This window comes from Choloepus didactylus, chromosome 1 (assembly GCF_015220235.1).
Source record: "Choloepus didactylus isolate mChoDid1 chromosome 1, mChoDid1.pri, whole genome shotgun sequence".
In the NCBI taxonomy this organism is placed as follows: domain Eukaryota; kingdom Metazoa; phylum Chordata; class Mammalia; order Pilosa; family Megalonychidae; genus Choloepus; species Choloepus didactylus.
Window position 1 is genome coordinate 105,511,942 of NC_051307.1, and position 6,055 is coordinate 105,517,996.

Below are 6,055 nucleotides of genomic sequence, written 5' to 3' on the forward strand. Positions count from 1 at the left end.
CAACACTGCCGCCTTGTTATGGATACAGATTTTGCCCTCAGAAACTACACAGACTAAGTCAGCAACCTGGTATCTCTGTTGGGCTTTAGATATTTAGACATCCAGGCTGTTTCCTGTTACTTTACTCTGGGCTCCATCACTCCTGTTCCCTCAGTCACTTCTCTGGTGACTTAGTTTTGAGACCACTTCACCATCTTATTGAATAGACAAGACTGGCACCAATTTTTAACCCAATGATTAAAAATTAGGATGAATCATCTTGGGAACAGGCATCAAATTGTATAGATATGTGTGTGGGTGTGGACTTGTGTGTATGTCATATGTTTGCAAGTGAAGAGGTAGGCCACTTTCCACTTGTAGGACAGGAGAATCTCTACTGGTTTATAGAGACTTATCCGGGCCCTCGAAAGGGTTAACAATGCAACCAACAACCATATAGGCCATTCTTCTTAATAGATTGTCTTGAGTGGACTTCTTGAAAGTTGAGAGGGAAAATGTACAAGGCTACAGCACATAGAAGACCTGTGGGAGGGGACTAAGCCTCCTGCTCACCTTGAATCCAGCTGGTAGCATTCCTTCCCTACTTCTTATCTGACCTCTAGAAAACATTTGGGGTGTGGGAAGTCTTTGCTTCTGGTGTTCCTGTAAGAACGTTAGAAGGTGACAACTTGAAATCGAGAGGGTACAGATCAGAGGGCCAGGACAGGTAATGTGGGAAATTTTCTCTTGCTAGTATTATGCAACAGGTAGCCAAATCATTTGGTGGATTAAGCAACAGTCTGAGCCTCCAGGACTCAGATTCTAATGGAGACTGAGGCAGTGGGAGGATGGATACTGGCGGGAAGGTAAGGGTGTGTAGGATGGAGAGGGGCTGGCTGGGCAGGGGCAGGGGTATGGGAGTAGCTTAGCTTGTTTAGGAACCCTATATTTAGAGCCAAGACAGACCTGAGTCCAAACCCTAAAGCCGCTGTTTACTAGCAATGTGACATAGCTGAAGATTTAATCTTAGTTTCTTAGTTTCTTCATTAAATGTGGGCAATGGAACCTGCTAGTAGAGCTGTGCTGAGGATTTAATGAGACAACATGCGCAAAGTGCTTGGTGCAGTGCCTGGCACACGGTAAGCTCTCAGTAAATGGGAGTTGTTAATAACCCTAAAAACATACTAGAATTGAGAGCACAAAAATGTACAATGGGGAACACAATACTGAATAAGATAGGGTCTTTGCCTTCAACTGGTCCATACAGAGGCAATATAGCCTAGTGGCTAACAGGAAGAACCCCTTAGCTTTATCTCCTTGGTCAAGTTACTTACCTTCTCTGAGTCTCAATGTACTCATCTGGAAAAGGATTAATACTAGCTGTGTATATGTCAAAGGCTGTCAACAGCATTAAATGAGATAGTACACTTAGCATACCTGGCATCAGATAAGCATCTGTGGTTACCATTTCATCAGAGAGAAGAAATATACCAGGTGGAAGAGTGCTAGGGACTGCATTGTTTGCATCAACATGCTGGCAAAGAGAGAGTCATATGTTGGCGATTTCTGGCATTGAGAAGGACTGGAAAGAGACAATGATATTGTGGAAAAGTAACCAATAGATTTTTCCCTGTTCCTTGTGCTGGTGGCCAACCCAAGGACGTCAGTGAGGCAGGAGGTGTGGATGAGGGGGCAGTGGGCATATGTCAGGGTGGCTATTGGGGGCTCAGGGAGCAGAGCACTCAACTAAGTCCCACCAAGGTGACAGCCTGGTGTGTAGGTGCTGGAGCACTGAAAAGGGCTCAGGAAGGGGGTCGCAGCACAGGAGGCAACTTGGGAGGGAATCCAAATGGGCATTTAAAAGACTGAGTTTGCCCGGTGGAACTCTCAGTCTCCCCTTATAGTCTATGAGTTTAATCAGGAGGGCTGGCTTCACGAGTATGTGACCTGTGGCCTGCACTTAGAAGAGCCCTGCACTTGGTTTAATGCTTTGCTGTCGCCCTCGTGAAATTCCTAATACTTTTTGGACAAGGGGCCATGCATTTTCATTCTGCACTAGACCCTATAAGTTATAGCTGATCCTGTTCATTAAAAATGGCACATAAGAGGAATCAAGTGCTACTGGCGCTCCTGGGAGAAGGGGAGAATCCTTTCCAGCTGAGGGTGGGCTGGAGGAGAGGAAAGAGGGTGTCATGGAGTAGGGGGAATTTCCAATGTGACCCCAAAGTATGGGCAGGATTTGGACAGGTAGAAATGGGAGTATGGAAGGCTGGTTCGAAGGAATATTTTGACAAAGTCAAGGTAGAGACTTATGGACTATGTTTAAGGAATGTAAGAAATCCTTGTAAACTCGGAGTCCCTGTCCTGGGCTGCTCACATTGGGGTTTTCCAGGGCAACGTCAAGTTCAGCTGGCCTTTCTGCGGGGACCATTCCCTTGAGGACTTCCTTAGTCCTTTCCCCCAAGTGTCACTCTACTAGGCACCTGCCCCGCTCATAAATTCAACCTAGCTACTGTAGTCGTAGAAACCACAGAGCAAGGGATGGGGGAGGCAGATTTGAAAAAGAATCAAATATAAATTCTTACTAGAAATAAAAGTGAAAAATACTTAATAAATAGGTGAAATAGTAGATCAAATACAGACCAAGAGAAAGTTCAATGAAGAATCCCCATTGTCTGACTTTATCTCTCTTGTGTAGGGATTTGCACAGCAGGTAAGTGGTGGAGCCAAAATTCTAACCAGAGACCAAATCCTGTGCTATTTCCCTGACCCCTCATTGCTGTAACCCCCACTTCACTCCATTGTGTTGGGTTTCCCCAAACAGAAGCCTAGAGTGGTCAGAAAACAAACAGTGCAAACATTGGCACTTATAAGATTACCCATAGTCACATCAGGATGACACAGAGAGACATATTAAAAAGGAGAAGGATGTTTTCTTTTAAAATTCCAACCTCTATCATAATATGTGCATTAAAATTTGTTATTTCTTTTAACAACATGAATCATGAATGACACACCAATACAAACTTTGGTGTATTCCCATTTGCTTTGCATAAATATTAAACTTTGCCACTTGTTCAACATGCTTTGATCTTTCTTTTTCAATATTAATGTCCTCTGACTTCAGAAAGTTTGAACTCCTCTTTCCTAAATTAAATAAGACAAACTTGCACAGGTAGCTGGTGTTCTGGGCATGCACGAGGGGTGGGGAGCCTCATGGAGCAGGACTCATCTTCTTGGAATAGAGAATAGAGCCAGATCGGACAAATCTGGCCTGATAATAAAGTCTCTGTGGTCAAAGGGAACAACAAAATGGTGTCTGTCACACAGATTCATCTCCCAGCCTGGCCCTACTGGGAACTCATATTTGAGTCCTATTACAAGTAAGAACTGAAAAGGGGCTGCTCCTAAAGGACCTTGGTAAGTTCAAGCATCTCTGTTTTGATGCCTGGTGAAAGTCTATAATTCAGAAGAACAAAGAGGCCTTCTCTCACATTCTGCACAAAACACCATGTGGCCCTGACACCCAAGTGCTCCAGGGCCTCAGCTGGAGCAGCAGATAACAGTGTCCAGCAGTCAGGGTGGAACTCAGCAGTGCCACAGGGCAGAGAGTGGTTCCCAGCGGGCAGATATCAGTCCCCAGGGGCAGGTGACAGTTCCTTCGGACAGGCAGCAGGTCCCAAGAGCAGACAATGGGACCTGGAGGCAGGCAGCAGGGCCCTGCAGAAGAGAGTGGTGCTCTTACAGTCCTTGTGGTGTGAAGCTGCACGTACCCAAGGAAAACATGTTCTTAAATCTAATCCATTCCTGTAGGTATGAACCCATTTTAAGTAGGGCCTTCTGATGAAGCTACTTCAGTTAAGGTGTAACCCACCTCATTCAGAATGGGGCTCAATCCTATTATTGGAGTCCTTTTAAACGGAACGAATACAGAGGAGAAAAACCATGGAATCAAGAAGCTGGAAACAAGGAAACCTGGAAGAGAAGGGAGAGACCTGCAGATGTCGCTACGTGCCTTGCCATGTGGTATAGGAGTCAAGGATTGCCAGCAGCCAGTCTTCGGGAAAAAAGCATTGCCTTGATGATGCTTTGATTTGAACACTTTCTCGACCTCAAACTGTAAGCTAATAAATGCCCATTGTTTAAGCCAACCAATTTCACGGTATCTGCTTTAAGCAACCTACAAAACTAAAGCAGTCCTTATGTCATTTGATCACTGTTAGAAAACAACATCCACTCGTAAATAACTAATATACAGAATGTCCTGAGAAGTGAACAGAGAATATGAAAATTAACCAGAAGACATTTGGGAGCATCACCTTTAAGAGGAGATAAGAAATGGTTACCAAGGAAAGTTTAATCCAACAGAGACCACATATAATCAGCGCATTGTAGAGAAAGTGGGTGGCAGCATTATCTTTTGTGAAAACTCCAAAACTAACAGAACAAGATTGATTTACTTTTTGATGAAATGAAATAAGTCCAAAGTCAGTTTGTTATACATATGCCCTCTGCCCATGAGCTCAAAGACAAATCCGGGGGAAAGTTAATTGGCCAGAGAGCCTGAGGCCTGGGGGTACAGGGTGACCTGGAATGGGTGGGGGTAAGTCTCAGACCCCCCTTATTTCCACCAGAACTCCCTTTTCTTTTATATGAATGATTGACGTTTTCTCAGTCTAATGTAAATTGCTAACCAAGTGCTGTTTCATGACAGATCAGCTGCCCCATTCCTCATCAGGGAAGCCTGAGTAGAAATTCTGGATCCAGCACAGCCTTTGTGCCTCAGTCAGCCTCTGCTCTGCCCACTCTTGATGTTGTCACTGTGCTCCGAGGCCAGTTCTGCTGTGGTGAGAACAGCCATACCTCCAGGGAGCAGCTTCTCTTCCTCTCTCCCTCTCTCTCTCTCTCTCTCTCTCTCTCTCTCTCACTCACACACATATGTTCTTTCACTTACAGGTCAGACTGTCTTGGGATTCAGAGGGTAGAACCCAGGAGCCTGCTAAAGTGGAAACTGGGCCATAACCATGATGATTTTGGATACTTTCTCAATTGTAAATGCTTATTTTTTTCCTCAGTGAAGGCGTCTGCTAAATATTTAAGTGTGATTTAAATTTTATATTTTTCTTACACTTTGCATTCAGATAAATTCATAAACCAGGAAAAAAAAAAACATTTTTCAGAGCACATGAATCAAGTTTGCAGTGGCCACAACTTACCTGATGTCCCTGACGACACAGGGGCTGCTTTGCTACAGCTCCTTGGCTCTAGCCTGCTTTTTGTATTATAGACCCAGTGGCCAAGGTCTAGCTCTGTGCCATACGTAGAGGAGGTGCACGATGACATTGCCAAAGAAGAATGGGGGAGGGGAGGAAGGAAAGAGGGAGAAGAGTTGGAGGCCATGCTGCAGAGATGGAGAAAACATGGCTCCCCTCCCCTCCAGAACTGGAGCCATTAGGAATGACCTTCCGAAGCACCAGTACAGTCTTCAGCAAACACTAGATCAGGGATGACCCTGAGGCTTCTCCTTGTGTCCCCTGCCCCCTAGTGGATTGGAAAGGTCCCTGAAACTCTATGTTAAGGAATCTGGGATCAGGGCTCAGCTGTGGAGCGAGGCATAGAGCACAAGCGTGCAACCCCACCTCTGCACTGACCCAGCCCCTCGGTGCAGAGGCTGAGCTCTGGGCATCTCTGATTGTCCAGTGCCTCCTAAAGTTCATAGTGGCACTTAATTAATATTCAATGAATCAATAGCATATATTGTTTTCAACTTATATTTCCCTTTGAAAAAGTCTACAATTGCTCTTATTGTTTTTTTAATGCCAAATTAAAGCTGTAAAACTTTCCACAAATGACTCTCTTTCCCTGTTTGAAATAATTATGCCCAGTTCCTTACCACACCCTAGACCACAGATTCATCCCAAGCTGACAAGTGTACAAAGAATCCCCACTTGAGTCATTTGGAGAGGGGCATCTGGGCAGTGGACTGGGCACCAATCAGTAAGGGGAGCTAAATGTCACAGGGATAAACTGAAACCTGGCAGCAGTTAGCTGAAATTTCCATCGTATATTTACAGAT

General features: G+C 44.8%; 1 long non-coding RNA gene across 1 annotated transcript; it reads left to right on the forward strand.

The window, feature by feature from the left end:
• Positions 1–787: 787 nt before the first annotated feature.
• LOC119542778 lies at positions 788–5,819 on the forward strand. The gene is made up of 3 exons (XR_005218489.1): positions 788–845; positions 4,694–4,826; positions 4,936–5,819. It is a non-coding gene; the product is annotated as an uncharacterized LOC119542778 (long non-coding RNA).
• Positions 5,820–6,055: the final 236 nt, after the last annotated feature.